We start from the raw sequence: 19696 nt of genomic DNA, 5'->3' as shown, positions 1-19696 counted from the left end.
AAGCTGACTGAGGCCTCTGAACTTGGTATATCAACTCCTTGGATCCTCACCCCAACCCAGTGAGATGGGTGTGTTCACCCCATTTTATATGATGGGGTTTCGGCTCAGAGATGTGGTGTGATCTGTGAATAGTGGAGCTGAAGCTTGAGGCCAGTCTTCGTGATCTCAGAACCCGGCTGTACCTGTGAGAGTGTGGGTGACAGGCAGCATTGCCACTTCCAGCTGACATCCTTTCTGGAGGATACCCGGGGGCTTGTATTTGCCTGCAGGAGCCAGCCACGGGCAGCTGAGCAGTGGCTCAGGAATGAGATGCTTGTGGTCTAGAGCACATTTGCATCCTCTGACAGGCACACTGCCACAAGCAGGACTCATCTCAGAGGTATTCATCCAGCCCAGCAGGAGAGGAGATTATTCTAAATAACATACAGTCTGACGTGACATTATTATTCTTAGACTATAAATCAATAACCAAAATAAAGTAAATTGTTAGGTCTGGGTGGCATAAAATATGGGCACAGACAAAAGAGACTTAGGGGTACAATTTGCTCTAAGTCAGTTTCACCACCTTGTAGCTTCTGGCATTACAGTCTTAATCTAGCACATTAGCGAGATTAGTACGTGGTTTTTGCAATTACATTGCATATTTTATCACTTCTCCTTCTTTCATGCTATATAAACTTCCAGGATATTACAGACTCATAAACTGTGGCATAAAGCATGAAGCGGTAGGAAGTGGAGAAACCAGCAAGGCATTCGGGGGCAGCTGGTTCCACGCTCCTTATATTTATTTGATTTTAGAAAGTCCTCCATTCAGGTAAAGAAATTTCAATGGACAGATTTAGAGATGAGTCTTTTGATGCACATAACTGGGCCCCTGGGGATTACAGTGTGGTTTTTACTGCTATGAGAAAATGTTTGAGATTTTAATAGAGATGGGTTGAGGGGGTAGGTTATTCTGCTCTAAGAGCAAAAAAAAACACATTTTCTTCTGAGTTTTGATTACTGACTTCACCATGGGCCTAATACACATGATCAGGAATCAGAATCTATTACTTAGTAAATTAGAGAGTGAAGACCATTTCATAGGGGCCTATCCGGTGAGCTATTTCCTGTGACTTTGTCCTTGTGATGTTTGAGGGAGTAATGCATGATGCACACACACACACACACACATGCACAGTCTTTTATGCACAGATCAAATCCCTTTCCTGGAAATAACTCCGTTCTCCAACAGGTCAGAAGCCCCAAGTCCATAGCTTAGCACATATTTCAAGGGCTGGACCTGGAAGGGTCTTCCAGCTCATCTTCTAGAGCCCTGTCCTATGAAGCCTGAAACACAGAAAGTCTGGGAACTTACCAGGTCTTGTAAGGTCTCGAAGCAAGGTGCTGACAGAGATGAGACCAGAAGTTACAAAGCTGTACAAACTCAGTCCCCTGCCCTACACCTGCTTCGGTTTGGCAATCCTAACTCCCATCGCTGCCTGTGACATCATCCATGTTGGCAAATGGCAGTCACCAACCTCAGACTGGACCTACAGCCTGGGGTCCAGCCATCTTGACCCTCAAGCCTTAGACTGACAACTGCCCAAGTGGTCAGAGGCCATGTTGAGTTAGTCTCAGTCCTGCAGAAAACTATAAACAAGATCCAAAGAAGTGAGTAGAAGTACCAGGACCTGCAGCTATACTAATGAAAGCAGAGTTCACCTGTGCCCGCCATTGTTCTAAGCATTTTTCTTATAAGTCATTTTTTTCCTCACAACAGTCCCTACTGGAGGGTAGTTGCTATTACCTTCCCCATCTTATTGGTAAGGAAACTAAGGCACAAAGAGGTTAAATAGTTTCCCCAAACCACATAGCTACTGAGTGGCAGAAACAAGATGGTACCCAGGCAGTTTGGCTCCACCCCTGGGCTGAGCTGCTTCTTAGAACCTATGTGTGTACGTAGGCTCTTGGCTCCAATGGAGCACCAGCCCCAGGAACCCCTTCTGGCTGTGCAAAGTGAGACACAGACAGTCTACAAAAGCCCATCATCCTGGAACCCGCCTCTGCTGGCCACTTACTACTCCTGCCACAACAGCCATCCTTTTGGCTAAGAGCAATACGCCACCTTTTATTTAAGCAATAATTGGGTGGAATTGTCACTTTTGCCTCCTGAAAATGTGTCAGACAAAAGCACATGCACGTGTCTGGGTGGGAGGGAATTATCAACTATCAAGTTACCTGGCTACACATTAGAATCATCTGGGAGCTATTAAAACTCCTGATGCCCAGGCAGCACCCCCAGACCAATTACATCAGCATCCTTGGGGTTGGCCAGCATTACCATTTTTTTTTGCTACGCGGGCCTCTCGCTGCTGTGGCCTCTCCCGTTGCGGAGCACAGGCTCTGGACGCGCAGGCTCAGCGGCCATGGCTCACGGGCCTAGCCGCTCCGCAGCACGCGGGATCCTCCTGGACGGGGGCACGAACCCATGTCCCCTGCACCGGCAGGTGGACTCTCAACCACTGCGCCACCAGGGAAGCCCCAGCATTACCATTTTTTAAAGCTCCCCAGGTGACTGCAACATGCAACCAAGTTTGAGAACCACTACTCCAGACTAATTTCTTGGTAGGCAGACCACGAATGGAGAGACCCATGAAAAGTTAAATCACCACTTGACGACTTCTGCTCAGCGTCTGGGGTATAGGAGAGAGCCATGAAGGCTTCCTGGAAGAAGCAGCACTTGATCTGGGCTGTGAAGACAGACTAAGTCTGGAGAGGTGGCCATGAAGATTTTTCTTTAGCCCTGAACTCAGCCCCATCTTCAGAAGCCGCTGCCGCCCCCCAACAATCTTTCCTCCTTCTCTCCCCCTCCAGCCGCATCCCCACACGGTTCCTCATGTCCCCCAGGAGTGAGCCAAGCACTCCAGACAAACGTGATGTTGGATGAAGAACATATGTCCTGCCTGCGTTTAGAGAGCACTTCTCTTCCTCTTCACCAGTCTCATCGGGAAATAAGTTCTCTCGGCTTTCACATTTTAGGGATGAGCAGATGGCAAAAGTTTTGATTCAGGAATAATGTCCATCTGAAAGGCCCACGCTCAAGGGCCCCTGACTGTCATCAAAGGACCGTCATGGACACACAATCTGGACTCTTAAAAGTTCCTCTTTTTGGGCCTCCCTGGTGGCGCAGTGGTTGAGAGTCCGCCTGCCGATGCAGGGGACGCGGGTTCGTGCCCCGGTCTGGGAGGATCCCATATGCCGCGGAGCGGCTGGGCCCGTGAGCCATGGCCGCTGGGCCTGCGCGTCCGGAGCCTGTGCTCCGCAACGGGAGAGGCCACAAGAGTGAGAGGCCCGCATACCGCAAAAAGAAAAAAAAAAAAAAAAAAAAAAAAAAGTTCCTCTTTCGGGCTTCCCTGGTGGCGCAGTGGTTGAGAGTCCGCCTGCCGATGCAGGGGACACGGGTTCGTGCCCCGGTCCGGGAAAATCCCACATGCCGCGGAGCGGCTGGGCCCGTGAGCCATGGCCACGGGGCCTGCGCGTCCAGAGCCTGTGCTCCGCAATGGGAGAGGCCACAGCGGTGAGAGGCCTGCGTGCCGGAAAAAAGAAAAAAAGAAAAAAAAGTTCCTCTTTCATCCAAAACGGAAATCTTCACCTACTCACCCCCGGCCCAGCTTCTCCTCCTGTGTCCCTGTCTCGGTAAGTGGAACCCCCATCACCGCAGCCCTGACTGCTCTGACTAGCCCTGTCAATTGCACCTCCTGAGTGCGTCTTGGCTCGGCCCGCTCCTCTCTGCTCCCGCCCTTCCCAGCCTGAGCTCAGGGCTCCCCACATATCCCACGGGCCGCGCCCCAGCCTCCCCACTGCTCTCCTTCCCTCCAGCTCCCTCTCTTCCATCAGCACTTGTTCTTCATTGTGGCCTCAGAACTTTCTAGAACACATCCCTGTTTAACAACCTCCGATGACTTCACCCTGCCTGCAGCATGTTTCCTGCCTTTGTCATTCCATGGCTTACCTTGAAAATGGAACTATTTATCCAGCATGTTGGAGAAAACAGATGAGCTGCTTGTTGCTGGGAGCAACCAGCCCTGGAGCCCTGGCTAAGGGCTGAGGGGCTTTGGAGTTCAGGACTGTTATAAACCACTTGCATCTGACTGACTGGGAAGCTCAGGCCGACAGCGATGGATCCCAAACATGAGTGACCATCAGAACTGTCTGGGGACCTTTTTGAAAATGCAGATCCCCAGGCCTCCTCTGACCAGTACTCCTCCCCTACCTCCCATCTATTTTAGGGTCTCACGGAGCTGGGCTTTTTTCCTTAAGAGCACTTATCTCATTGGTAATTATACAATCAGATGTATCAGGATCTGATTATAGATTACCTCACTTACCATAAACCATAAACTCCACTAGCCCTACTGTGCACCCAGTCTTCCTAGCTCAGATCAAGTGCTGCTCCTTCCACGAAGCTTTCAAGGATCTTTTATTCTTGGTACCCCAGACTGTCCACCTTCATCAGGCATATGTGATGGGCATTGATCCTGTGAGATGACGCCTGGCACATAGTAGATGCTCCAAAAACATCTGTTCATGATGGGTGGATGGATGGATGGATGGATGGATGGAGGATAGATTAGAAGGAGGATGAATGATGGATGGAGCTTGGCTCTGCTGAGCTCTCCAGACTTCTTTTCCACCGTATCGTCATAGACGTGCCAAAAGCTCACAAAATTGAAAGCTGTCATGACTGTGTTTTTACATGGTTTTGTCCTTTTAAAAGAGGAGTCATTTTGCTATTTGAAGAGGCTTTTCTGCTCCCAGGAAACAGTTATGGGAAGAACAGGAAGAGGTGTTTCCAAAAAAGTCATTTCCAAGATGCAGCTTTGACGCCAAAATAAAAACTTCATAGCCTTGTACACTCTCCCTCGGCTGCAGGGGAAGTGGCATCAACACCCAGGGGGAAGATCAAGAATAGCTTTATTATTAAGCATGTTTCATCATCCAGCATGGGACACCAAGCAGAGAGAAGGCTGTGAGTCCAATCCAATAACTCTGCAGCTGGATCGAGCTGAGGGTTCAAGGTGAGCTGTTACCCATGGTAACAGCAGCAGTAATATTAGCTACCGTTCTGGTTGAGCACATCCCACGTGCCAGGCACTCTGCTGAGAACCTTATGCACAGTATCTCCTTTAATCCCACCAAATTTACACTGTAGGAAGCACCCTAAGTGGACTCTGGATCCCTACCGCCTGGGTTCAAATCCTACCTGCCCCTCCTAGTGGCTACATGGTGTTGGGCAAGATATGTCATCTCTCCCTTTCTCTGTTTCTCATCCGTGAAATGGGCATGATTCTATTGGCTACTTTGTGGAGTAGTGAGAATGAAATGAATTAATATATACAGGTGAAGTGCTTTAAATACAGTCCAGGCACATAGTAAGCATTCATTAGTTGTTAGCTATTATTATTAGTAACTCTATTTAACAAATGAGGAAACTGAGACTCAGAGAGTTTACATAGTAACCAAGTAGCAGAGTTGGGATCCGAATCCATCTCTGTCTAGTCAAAGCCCATATTCCTAACCACCAGGCAGTGCTGCTCCGGTACCCTGGATGTGTGGTCTCCACCTCAGGTGCCTTCCACCTCTGCTCCATTGTATCTGGCAATTTCATCCTCTAGATGCAGTCTGCCAGTCTTAAATAATTCCTGTGTGATTGCGGCATGCTGGCACCAGGTGGATACATAAAAGGATCAGACACAATGCCTACCTCCAGATGGTTTCTGCTTAGTAGTTAAAGACCTGGCTATGAGTATTAAGGTACAAAGTAGAAAGGGAGTTGTGTGTATTGCACACCTACTGTGTGCTGAGCCAGGATCCTCCTCATTTCCACCTCGCTCTATGAGGTAGTGTTAGTATTCCCGTTTTATAGATGCGGGAACCAAGGCCCAGAGAGGTTCGATCACCTGCCCAAGGTTGCACAGCTAGGAAAGAATTTGAAGTAAGGTCTGTCTGATTCTGATCCACTCAGAGTACTCTGAGCTAAAGGATGACTCACTCTAGCATGGGTGATGGACACTGTACTGGGATACGTGGGTCCTGGGGACAGTATCATCTAAGGGTCACAGAGCCTCAGGTTGAGAGGAACTCCGTGGGAAGGGCTCAGATGGTGATGACAATAAACTAGCCAAAATTGTCAATTTTCTAAAGGCATATAACTTATTGAAATGGACTTGAAAGGAAATGTCAACCTTAAGAGGTCTATAATCATTACAGAAATGTAATCAGTAATTTAATGTCTACACACACACAGGAGTACAAAAGGCACACACACATACACACAGGAGTACAAGTAAAACTGGGGAAATCTAAATAAGATCAATGGATTGTACTAAGCGATCTCTCCACTGTGATCTTACATTGCTCTTTTGCAAAATGTTTCTATTGGGGGAAACTGGACAAAGTGTTCTGTGGATCTTTCTGTATTATTTCTTATGACTGTATGTGAATCAATAATTATGCCAAAAAATTTTTCAACTAAAAAATCAACGATAAAATAAAATCCCAACAGGAAAGTGAGCAAAGTATATGAGCAGGCAATTCATGGAAGAGAAAGCATAAATGGCCAATAAACATATGTAGAGACAATCAAATTAAAACAATGAAGTAACATTTCACACCAAGTTAATTGCCAATTTTTAAAGAAAAAATTGATAACACCAAAATTGGCAAGGATAGAGGAAAAAAGGTATTCACTCACTGCTGTTGAGAATACAAATTGGTACAAGCACTTGGGAAAGCAATTTGGCAGTATGTAGTAAGCTACAGATGCACACATTCTCAGCAACTCGGCTTTAGGTCCCTACCCTAGAAACACTCTCATATATACACACAGGGAGACATTTACAAAGACGCTTGCTATAGCACTGTTTATATAACAAAATAACCCCACTGTCCTTCGACAGCAGACTACAGAAATAGCGATTTGTTAATACAGTGGAATATAAGGTAGAAGTTAAAACAGCTAAAACTGATCAACATGGAATAAACTTAACAACAAACTCTTAAGAGGGGGGGGAAAGCAAGTTGCAAAATAATGGGAGAACATTTATTTTAAAAAATTAGACCTGTAATACTCTGTTGTATATTGCTGATGGAAACATACATATATAATGGAAGGTCAGATATACATGTGAAAATTGTGTGGAAATGATGCACACAGGAGAGTGGGTACCTCTGCCAGGAAAGTAAGGGAAAGGATCAAGGTGAGCTCTCCATGCAGCTATGATATTTGTTGTCTTTAAAAGAGAGAGAGAGAGATGAAGGCAATGTGGCAAATGTATATGCATGTTATATCTGAGAAATGAGTATGGGTGTGGGTAACAGTTATCTCTTTACATTTTAATAAATATTGTAATGCTTCAGAATTAAAAAGAAAAAATATGATTATGAGAGCATTATAATTACTGATTCAGCTACGCCTATTTTAGGAATGTAGCCAACCGATAATTTTGTGCATGTACTCATGAACAAATATTTTTCTTGTAGCATTGTTTGTAATAGCAAAAACCTGAAAACAAGCCAAAAGCCTATTCATTGGTGACTGATTACACAAAATATATAACATCTGTAAAATGGAATACTATGCAACCATTGAAATGAATGACACGGCTCTCTGTGTGCTGATATGGAATAGTCTCTAAGGTGTAATATTAAACGGGAAAAAAGCAAGGTACATAACATTATGTATAGCATGACCCTCAGTGTGTTTATGTATGTGCATGTGTGTTTCAAAGGAGTCGTGCAAAAATTCTTGTATACACATAACAACTTAGGAAACACCATACGGTGGGGAATAGAATGAAGAAGAGAGATTTTAGAACTAATCTGATAGGAGAGACAAGCATAAAAAGGAATATAACCAAGATGCCCAGTGGACTCTCCTGGCCCTCAAGAGATGCAGGTGCCTGCCTCAGACATCCTCATTCCAAGAGTACAAAGCACTTCTCATGACTTCTTCTCATTCCCAGAGACGTGTGTCTTCCAGGACCCCTCTGCCTACACCTTCGTCTGAGGCTGCTCTCTCTGCGTCTACTCTAAATCCTCTCCAAAGCAGAACCTGAACTTTGCCAATTTCCCAACATGTGCACAAGCATCTGTGAGTGATATAGACTTACCTAAAGGTCTTGAGGGGAAGATGGTGGAGGCATAGTGCACATCCTACAGTGATCAACTTAAAACTCTCATCTCACACACTCTCCGTCCCCCTAAATGCCTTCTCAGCTGCCCTGCTGGTGGAGGGGAGCTTTCCACCTCTGGCTCTGCCCCCATACAGTGTCCAATCTCAGGGACTCCTCTCTCCCTGGCCCCCACCCCAAATTATTTTCCCATCCCCCAACCCCAATCCTGGATCTTCAAGCTTCTCTCCCTCCATCACAAAAAGTTATTCAACTTTGGCTCCTGCCTAGATGTTGTTTATACACAAATACACCGAGGTGCTTGGCTGAACAAAAGTTTGCCTAGTAACTTAATCCACTCTCTTTAAGAGCAATTTGGCTTATAAACGGAAAAGAAAAATTTATTACGCACAACAAAAGTTACAACACAGTGTGATAAACACTGCACCACAGAAAGATGGGCAAGGTGTATGGGAGCGGCGGGGATGTGAATTCTGCCCAAGGGAGCATTAGGGAGGCCTCCCCAAGGTGATGTTGGCAGTTTTTGACAGGCAGGGAATAGAGGAAGCACATGACCGACAGAAGGAAGAGCATGTACCAAAGTGCAGAGATGGGAAAGTTCATGGTCAATGTGTGGGGCAGCTCATGGGGGGTCCCAGGACAAATAGTGAGTGGGGAGGGGCTGAGGAAGTGAGTCAGGTGAGGTTGGCAGGATCCCAATCACGAACGGTCTTAGAAGCCAGTGAGCAGATAGATTCGTCCAGGAGGTGAGGGGAAGCCATTAGCAGATTTTTAAGTAGAACGGTGACATAGTCAGATTTTGTTTAGAAAGATCAGGTTGGTCATGAGTTTGGAGGAGAATTTGGAAGGCTGATGGGAAAGGGTAGAATTGGTGGGACCACGAGGTGGTTAGGAGGCTGTTGCAGTGATTGGGGCTGGAAGTGATGGTGACCTGATGGGAATGAGGGGGAGGGAGTGAGACACACTGCAGAACTTGGTGGCCCCTTGAAGGAGGGATAATTATCTGTCTTCCCCCTAAAATGTAAGCCCCTCGACAGTGGGTCCAGACTTCTCTCTGTCTGTATTCCCATCATAGGATCCTGCACAGGGTAGCCCCTCACAGCTTCATGCCTACATGAATGAAGGAATGAGCACTGATGAATGAGCTCCAAGCGTTCTGCCTCGGGCAATGAGTGAGAGGCTGCCCCCACTGAGATGGGAACCCAAGACAAGGCACCAGTTTCAGAACCCAGGACAATGTTCAAATTCTGCTCATTGAAAAAGCTACAGTAGACCCAGACAAGATGTGAGGCAGGGATCCCTGAAGAGGTAAGGTCACCTGGAGTCCCCACCTCAGTCGGGAAATAGGTCACAAGGTGAGCAGCCCTGCAGAATGGAAGTACTCAGGATGCTGAGCACAGATCACGGCAGGGTAGGCGGTTCATGGCTAGGTTGGTGAAGGAGTCTCCAAGATCTACTTTTCTGTGGCACTGAATCAGACAGACATGCTAAAAGGAGCCTCAAAGAACCAACCAAGGGAAGAATTTCAAGCAATAGTCCATTTCTGCCCTGTATCAGGAAGCTGATGCTGCCTAACAAACCACCCCAGAACTCAGTGGCTTGAAATACGAGACATTTCTTCTCGTGCTCAAGTCATGCAGAGATGCAGGTCATTGTAGTTTGGCTGATGAAGGCTGGACTGGCTGGGCAGCTCCACTTCAGCCTGCACTCCAGCTGGGCTCGGTTGGGCTTGGGTTCAGGCTGCAGGTTTGCCTTGAGGCCACTTCAATGTCTCTCAAGTTCCTTGCACCGATGGCGCATTCTTCTCATGGCAAATGGTAGATTCATGAGAGCCCAAACCAAACTGTAGGAACACATGTAAGGTCTCTGAACAAATCTCATCCACTATCAATCCATTGGCTAAAGCAACTCAGGCAGACAAGCCCAATATATACTCCACAGTGTGCAAGGCATGGCAAAAGGTGCAAATGTATTATCCTATTACAGTGGAGTGAAGAATTGGAACCAATAACCCAGTCTATCACACACCATCTTACTTATCCAGAATCTCCAGTCTCCCTCAAACCCTACAGCACAATCATCATGCAAAATGCTCCCACCTAGAGGGACATGCAAAATTCATGGGAAAGCACAGCTAATAGAGGTCTAGTTAACCATATCATCTGGACCTCATCCACTTATTCATACAACCCACACATCTAAAGTAATTAGGAGTCTTTTAAGGAAGGTTAAGTTGGAGGACCTAAGAAATTGACAATGTCCTTATGAAAAATCTTCCATTTCCTTGGGAAGACCACAGTGGGGACTTCCTTAGCAAATTCCATCCACGTAAGTCATAGCCACCAAGGTTAGCTCTAATGTCACCCACTCTTTTGTCAGCAAGCTCCTCCCTGCATCCACTTCATGCATCTTTTATTACCACCTTAACGCCTTTATGAAATATTGATTGCTCATTCCAGTGGCCCAGCCAAGGGCCCCAAAATGAGCTTGTGTGCTGATGTCTGGAGTTTGGGACATGCCACAGATGACAGAACCCACCTGGGGGGACTGGGAAGACCCTCTAGCCCCAGGCTGGAAAGGATACTGGGGAGTTATATGAACATTGTGTTTACTAATGAGAAAGTGAGGATCTAGGAGGGGGGTTCATGAGAAAGGAGATGAAAGGAAATAAAAAGGTCAGGAGGAAGGAAAAGGAAGCTCCTGAGTTAATGGTGGGACCAGGCTGAAAGCCTGATCATCAGCTGCATTTGTTGTTAAATTTAATGGGCTGTAAGTGTTGATTGCTCAATCCATAAAATGAGCTATTAATTTGCTGTTCTAACAGGATAGAACCTATCTTATGCAAATTGATTTGAAAGCCAGCATCAGCTCTCAAAGAATGGTTCAGACCTCTCTAAGCAAAAAGTTTCCAGGCTTTCCTTTGGAGGGCGCTCAGCCTGCTTGCTGCTGTGCAGAGGGATGGTCCGCCTGGTGGAGGGTCCCTGAAGTCAGAAGACCTAAGTCCCTTGTTCATCCCCTACTAGACATGAGATCCTTAAGGCAGGGCTATGCCTGCCCTGTTCACCTCTGTACCCCAGCACCTAGCATGGTACCTGGAACCTAGAAGTATCTGTTGGAAGAATAAATGTGTGAAGGCCAATGGTAGGTCCCCGTGTGTGACTTAGGGCAAGTTACTGTCCTTCTCTCAGCCTCTGGTTCCACCATATATAAAGGGGAGGGTTTGGACCCAGTGCTGTCATGGAACTTCCATTGTCTGGGTCATCCATCATCTCTGGGCATGGCCTACGGAAGCCATGAGTCACTGAGAGATGAGAAGGTAGGTGGAGAGGCTGGGAGGCTTCTGACAGCCCTGGATCTCACGTGTTTCCATGGAGCTATTCTTCTGGACACAGGGCTTGTTGACCCAGGTTTCAGGGAGCCCTGGCCTGAAAGACCTCACCTCCAGTCCTGCTCTAGTGCTGACTTGCTGGGAGACAGTCACTTTTCTTCTATGGGAATAATGACTTTGACCTCCCAAGGCTGTGGGAGGCTCAAGCTGAAACAATGGGGGGAAACTGTGCCTTAAAACCAAAATGTTCTGTGAACATGTCAGGTGAAAGAGGGTGGGTTTTGGGGACAAGGTGGTAAGGGTTCAAATCCCAGCTGCGTAACTTTGGGCAAATAACTTAACCTCTCTGAGCTTCAGTTTCCACAACAGTAAGGCTAGAATGATCATTCCTACCTCACAGGATTTGTCAGGAGAATTAAATGAAAGAAGGTATGAATAATGCATAGTATCACAGCACCTAAGTACTACAGGACTGGCTACACAATTGACAGGACCCAGTGTGAAATAAAAATGCAGGGACCCTTGTTCCAAATTATGAAAAATTTTAAGGTGTGATCTCAGAGCATTAGAATAAGTGCAGGACCCCTCTGGGTGCGAGGTCCTGTGCCATCCACAGGTCACACACAGGAACCCAACATTGCTGACACACAATAGCTGCCTAAGATTTGCGGGACCTTTTTCTTTCCTCTACCTTGGACCTTGCCCTCCTCAACACATATAAATAGGATTTGGAAACTTTTTTTAGAAGAAAATCACTATTATTATTCTTGAGGCAGCTTCATTTTTCCTCCCCTGAGCGGAACAGAGTCACCCATCCTGATAGACATCAGATAAAGGTAGAAAGAAATCAAATTCCTGGCTGCTGGCAAATGCTGTCGCTGGAGGAACAGCTTTACAGGATAAGCCAGGAATTAGAACAGGGAAGACGTGACCAGCAATGATTTTCCACCCATGGCAGGAAACCATGAGCGAGTTACTAAACACACCATGTCCCTTGTTTGTGAACCTCAGTGGCTCCTCCTCCGGCACCTTCAAAGTAAAGTTCATGGGCTTCCCTGGTGGTGTAAGTGGTTGAGAGTCCGCCTGCTGATGCAGGGGACACGGGTTCGTGCTCTGGTCCGGGAAGATCCCACATGCCACGGAGCAGCTGGGCCTGTGAGCCATGGCCACTGAGCCTGCGCGTCCGGAGCCTGTGCTCTGCAGTGGGAGAGGCCACAGCAGTGAGAGGCCCACGTACCGCAAAAAAAAAAAAAAAAAAAAAAAAAAAAGGTTGTAGGGAAGAGGAGGAGTTTCTCACAGGAGCCTCAAAATGAACTGTCTACGTTTTGCTAGAAACGCTGCAAATGTCGTCTGATTCTGCAAGGAATTGTCTTTGTAAATCACTCAGCTTTTCAAGTGAATGAGAAGAACCACGGGGAAACCCTGAGCTGGATGGTGATTTAGGTCTCAGCCTCAAACAAGGGAGCAGACAGTTCCCTTAAGAATGAATGGGAAAACAAGCAAAGAAACTTACTCTCCCACAAATTCCTCCAGCATCTCCCGGACAGTTATTTCTATAGAAAATTCACAAATCTCAGCTATGTCTTTACCATCTCTGTAGCCCTGGGCAAGCTGCTCCACTGCTGTGAGTCTCCATTTCCTCCAGTGGTGAGAGGCGTCAGGAGGACACTCTGTTAAAAGATGAAATGAGATACTGGGTGAAAAGCACCTTGTCAGTGCCAGGCACGGAGCGGCCACACAGAAGGTATTAGCTCCTTTTCCCCTCACTGTGTTGGGAAGGAAATCCTACTTGCTTCAGAGTCAGATGATTAGAAAGGGTTCTCCAGAGAAACAGAACCTGTAGGATGTATATAGAGAGAAATAAATGCATTCTCAGGAATTGGCTCACATGATTATAGAGGCTGACAAGTCCCAAGATCTGCCATCTGCAAGTTGGAGACCCAAGGGAACTGTTGGAGTAGTTCCAGTCAGAAGACCCGCAGACTCAAGACCCAGGAAGAGGGACTTCCCTGGTGGTCCAGTGGTTAGGACTCCACACTCCCAATACAGGGGGCCCAGGTTCTATCCCTGGTCAGGGAACTAGATCCCGCGTGCCGCAACTAAAAATCCCACATGCTGCAAGCAAAGATCCTGCATGCTGCAACAAAGATCCTGCACGTGGCAACATAGGTCCCACGTTCTGCAACTAAGACCTGGTGTAGCCAAGTAAGTAAATAAATATTTTTAAAAAAAAGACCCAGAAAGAGCTGATGTTTCAGTTTGAGTCCCAAGGCAGGAAAAAACCACCAATGTCTCAGCTTAAAGCCAGTCATCCAGGAAGAATTCCCACTCATTCATGAGAGGATTAATCCTTTGTTCTACTCAAACCTTCAACTGATAAAACGAGGCCCACCCACGTTAGAGAAAGCAATCTGCTTTCTTCAGTCTATCAATCTAAATGTTAAACTCATCCCAAAACACCCTAACAGAAACACCCAGAATAACGTTTGGTCAGATATCTGGGCACTCCATGGCCCAGTCAAGCTGACACACAAAATTAACCAACACAATTCCTAAATCAGATGCCAAGGTACTCTAAGGGGACAGTGCTGTTCACATCTCGCGTGAAAGTGCATCTGATTACTTTCTATCTGCCACGCTACTGGGAGAATCTCAGCAACCAAAGCACAGGGGGCTTGGTACCATCATCATTTATCATAAAAGAAGTCACCCTCTCAGGCTATTTCCCACTCTGTTAAAAGGAGACCAAAAAAAAAAAAAAAAAAAAAAAAAAAAAGGTCATAAAGAACCTAGGGGTGGGCTTCCCTGGTGGCGCAGTGGTTGAGAGTCCGCCTGCCGATGCAGGGGACATGGGTTCGTGCCCCGGTCCAGGAAGATCCCATATGCCGCAGAGCGGCTGGGCCCGTGAGCCGTGGCTGCTGAGCCTGTGCGTCCGGAGCCTGTACTCCGCAACGGGAGAGGCCACAACAGTGAGAGGCCCGCATACCGCAAAAAAAAAAAAAAAAAAAAAAGAACCTAGGGGTAAGATGGGAATAAAGACACAGACCTACTAGAGAATGGACTTGAGGATATGGGGAGGGGGAAGGGTAAGCTGTGACAAAGTGAGAGAGGGGCTTGGACATATATACACTACCAAATGTAAAATAGATAGCTAGTGGGAAGCAGCCGCATAGCACAGGGAGATCAGCTCAGTGCTTTGTGACCACCTAGAGGGGTGGGATAGGGAGGGTGGGAGGGAGGGAGACGCAAGAGGGAAGAGATATGGGAACATATGTATAACTGATTCACTTTGTTATAAAGCAGAAACTAATGCACCATTGTAAAGCAATTATACTCCAATAAAGATGTTTAAAAAAAAAGGAGACAACAATGTCTTTGGTACTAATGAGACACTGTCAAAGGTTAAAAGGAAGAATTTTATATGCATATGTGTGAGGCTATGAGTAATATACTCTGGGGTACCGTATATGCAGGAGAAATCAGGGCAGCCTCCTGGACCTGTTGCACAAGTGGACTGCAAGTAACAGAATAAGCCAATAAGTAATTCCTTGAGTAATAAAGATACACAATCATCTCACATGACAAGAAACCCAGATTTCTATCCAAGATCGGCTTCTTCAGCAGCTCAGTAGCATCAGAGTACTGGGTCAGCCCCTCGGAGGGTCTTCTGGCTTTTCCGTTAGGGTCTCAAAAGGGCTGAAGTAGCTCACATTCCTCACTGGACAGTGGCCAGCACTGGAAAGGAGGAAAGGAATGGGGAAAGGGCTTTCTCCTCCTTTGTATCCTCCTTTTTTTTTTTTTTTTTTTTTTTTTTTTGCTGTACGTGGGCCTCTCACTGTTGTGGCCTCTCCCGTTGCGGAGCACAGGCTCCGGACGCGCAGGCTCAACGGCCATGGCTCACGGGCCCAACCGCTCCGCGGCATGTGGGATCTTCCCAGACCGGGGCACGAACCCGTGTCCCCTGCATCGGCAGGCGGACTCTCAACCACTGCGCCACCAGGGAAGCCCCTGTATCCTCCTTTTAAGACAGGAAAATCTTTCTCGAACTCTCCCCACAGACTTCCCCTCACATCTCATCCACATGACCTCTGCCAAGAAGAACAGTATCTCCATGATTGTCTTGGACCAATCCTGATTATCCCCTGATTCTGGGCACATTTCTCCCAACCAAAATCAAGATTCAATCAGCATGAAAGAAAAGAGGGTAATTGGATGGGCAACCAGCAGTGTCCACCTTTGCTTTCTTATAAGCAGTATGTCAGTGTAAGGCAGTGTTAAGTGGCTATGAAAATACACAGGATTAGGTGTGAAAAAAAGTATATCCCAGATAAAATGGGCTGTTTTTAATCTAAGGATTATGCCTCCATCTTGAGCAGAAAGGTCCCCAAAAAATCAGTAGAAATGCAAGGAGCATGAACTAAAGAAAACCTGGTTTTAGCGACCACAGCCAACTCTATAGCGATATCAAACTGACATCATATGATCATCAAATAGGGTTTTTTTTCCCCAGGGGGGAGTTGAATTCTCAGTAGTAAATAGTAGTTTATTATTAATTCCTTTACTTTGCTCTAAAAGTTATGTCTTATTAATTTTGTATGATGCTTACTTAGTTTTGCTATTTGCTCATGAATAGTTTATCTTTTGTTCATAAACTTGGAGAATCCAGAGTTCTTATTTCTCTGATTTCTAAATCAAAGATTTATGTTCTTAGAGATACTCTGCCAGACTCTTAGATCATCAGCTGTCAAGTACCTGATACCTGTTTGCCCAAGGGCAGTAGTATCAGAGCATAGAGGTAAAACTTCCTGGTGGAATCTGTAAGATCAAGTCAAAAAGATACTGATCATAGTAGGTGCACAATATATGTTTGTTTAATTAACTAATTCTCAAGCACAACGAATCAGCTATAGCAAGGATATGACATCCTCCTCAGTTCCCTCCTAGGGAAGGCTATGTAGCTTGTTGGTTAGCTGGTTCGTTGGTTAACTGGTCGTTTGGTCGATTGGTTGGTTGGTTGGTTGGTTGGTTGGTTGGTTCCTACTATATGTAGAGCAGTCTGCTCAGTTCTGCTCCTCAAAAAGCATCTGGCAGGAATGGGACATGAAGACTAAGCCATCTATTCCTCCACCTCATCTAAACCAGGACCTATGCTGGGTAACTATTAGGCTGGAGAGATGGAAAAGTCCTATAAAAACCAGGAGATAGCAGATCCAGTGCTTAGGTATACAGGCATTAGCATTTGACGCCCGTATGAAGTCTGCACCACCACTAACACACTGGGTGACCTTGTACAAGTCTCTGAACCTCTCTGTGCCAGGATTGTGGTAGGAATTAAATGGAAAATTCATGAAAAGAGTTTAATACAGGGCTTATCCTAGAGTAAGAGCTCAAGACATTTATTACAATAATTATCAGGAAGGTCAGAGGAACTTTGATGGGGAAGAGGGTACTTGAACTGAGCTGCAAAGTGTGAGTAGATGTTCACCAGGGTGGGTATTCAGGATGACAGAAAGTGTGAGCAGAGACAGAAAACTGGGAAAGGCCTGGTGTGTTTAGGAAATTGCTGGAAGTTTGGGGTGAGCTGGACATGATGGCAAACTAAAAAGCCCAGATAACACGACACTGGTTCCCTCCCCCAAGGCAAGCCCCAAAGGACCTGGAGAGAGGACACCAAGAAGCAAGTCAACAGTGATGAACCCCTTGGGGAAGGATCCTTTTTAAATGGGTGGAGGAGTGATTTTGACCCAAACAAGGAACCAGCCCAGCTGGATAGGTGGATAAAAGAGGAAAGGAACTGATTGTTTATTCTTCCTTCTCAGCCACCATTGTCCTGGGACAAACAGTGCCTCTCCTACACCTGCAGGGACTCACACCAGTGGCTCAGGTATCCTCAGGAGTGACATCAGGGAAATACAGGAGCCCTGTGCTTGGGAAAGGCTGAGAAAAACAGATGGGGGTTAGTTAACTTCAGGAATCCTTTCCCCACCTTCTCCCCTCCACACCCAAGGCTGGGGGACTGCAATCCAAGGAGGATTTCCTCCAATTCTGCTTTGCTCTGGGGCAAAGGGTGAGGCCTCAAGCTAAAAACCTGTCAGGTGGGGCGAGGGTAACTGGCTGTGGTTTTGTGATGCTATGGCCTGTCCACTCCCCCAGCCTGCCCACTGAGTCCACTGAGCCTGGTACTGGCTGCCACCCCCATGTATGTTCCCTGGGGAAAAATTAGTTCACAGGGAAACACTACTAAATATTTGAGAAGCAAACCTATACGAAAAGAAAGAAAATACACTAGCATTCTGGAATACAAATTCCATCGAGAAGCAAAACTATTAGATCAGAAGGAATAAGAATTTAAAATTAGCCTAATCAACCCATAAAAGAAGATGAGGGAAGATATTTGCCATATGAAACAAGAACAGAAGAAAACTAAAAAGATCGAGCAGAATATTGCAAAGAGAAAATAGAATTGTTTCTATAATGAACAAAGCAGTTGGGATATATAGCTAAAGAATGAATTAGTCAATGGGAAAAGAGATTGAGAAAAACTCCCTGAAGGAAAAAGAATGAACTAGTTAATTAATTAATTAATTAATTAATTAAAAGAACAACTAATCCAGGGAGCAGAAATCGAAGTACTGACATCGAGATAGGAGATCCGGAAAGAGAGAAATGAAAATGGAGATGAAAAAATATTTAAGAGAATAATGAAAATAAATGTCCTGCAGTTTCTCTTTAAAAAGGTAAAAAAATTCAAGAGGAAAGGTCTGAGAGGGGCAAAGAGAAGAGGCAAGGACCCCACACACTTCATGAGATACATTCAAGACAAAGGACAGGATGGAGCCAAGAAGGCTTGGAGCAAGAGGAGGGGGAACTCTGGGTCCAAACCTACCTCTGACTTGAGCCCCGCCAGTCCCCAGACTAGAGAGCCCCATCCTCTGCTTTATGGTATCATGGAACCCTGGGGTTTTCCTTCAAGTCCAAGTTTGTCGGGCTGGTTTCTTTGTGTGATTATTCAATTCAGGTCTCCTTCTCCACTGAGTGTCATAACAACAAAGACTCCACCTCTTCTGGGGCTTCCCTGGTGGTGCAGTTGTTGAGAGTCCGCCTGCCGATGCAGGGGACACGGGTTCGTGCCCCAGTCCGGGAAGATCCCACATGCCGCGGAGCATCTGGGCCCATGAGCCATGGCCACTGAGCCTGCGCGTCCGGAGCCTGTGCTCCGCAACGGGAGAGGCCACAACAGTGAGAGAGGCCCACGTACCACAAAAAAATAAAAATAAAAAAAAAGACTCCACCTCTTTGTCCCCTGGGGTATATTGAACACATGTAGTTGCCACTGAGTTACTGCTTGTTGAATGGACTAATTCATATTCCAATCTGAGTGTCTCAAGGCCCAGGGACCATTCCTTGTGCCCATCTCCTTCCATGGGGGTCTGGCCTGCTGGGCTGGGACCCTGACATCCCACCTAACTGTGGCCAACCCCTTCCCCCTCAGAGGACTAGATCCAGCCTCCTCCATCCCCTATGCCATTCACAGAAGGTGCTCACACCAACCCCTTACCCACAGCCTGGACACTCACTCTGAATGCCCAGTCCCAGTGTTGGATTTCAAAAGCCTAACTCAGAGAAGGGAATGGACTTGCCATGGTCACATGGTACCAGGGTGAGGACCTCAGATCTCCTGATTCCCAAACCATGATGCTCTGTCCTGCTCCACATTGCCTTCAGAGGACACCCATAAACACAAGTTTTCTAAAGTAGGTCACTTTATAGCTTTGGGTTTGAGGCAGTGATGGAGCACAAAGCTTATGGAGTCAGACAAGCATGGCTATCCTCTTTCTGTCATTCATGTGGCATTGGCTCTGGAGTCAGACAGACCAAGGTTTCCATCCCAGCTCTGCCACTGACCAGCTGCATGACCTTCAGCAATTACTTCTCTCGCTGAGCCTCTGTCTCCTCCCCCTCTAAAGGGCAGGTATTAATCCCCAAGTCCCAGGGGTGAGGACAAAAGCAAATCACGTGTGTAAAGTACTTAGCACCATCCGTGGCACACAGTAGGCACTTGATAAGTCTACTTTCCTACCAGCTTACTTCAGTGTTGCAAGGAATTCTGTGATCACTGAGATCACAGTACTCTAGCTCACCTTTCCATCTCCACACACGGATGGAGGTATGGGAGACACTTAATAGATATTTG

Source organism: Mesoplodon bidens, assembly GCF_964165515.1.
Source record: "Mesoplodon bidens genome assembly, chromosome: 6".
NCBI classification, from domain to species: Eukaryota; Metazoa; Chordata; class Mammalia; order Artiodactyla; family Ziphiidae; genus Mesoplodon; species Mesoplodon bidens.
The sequence above is the reverse complement of the archived record's forward strand: the minus strand, read 5'-3'. Positions refer to the sequence as shown.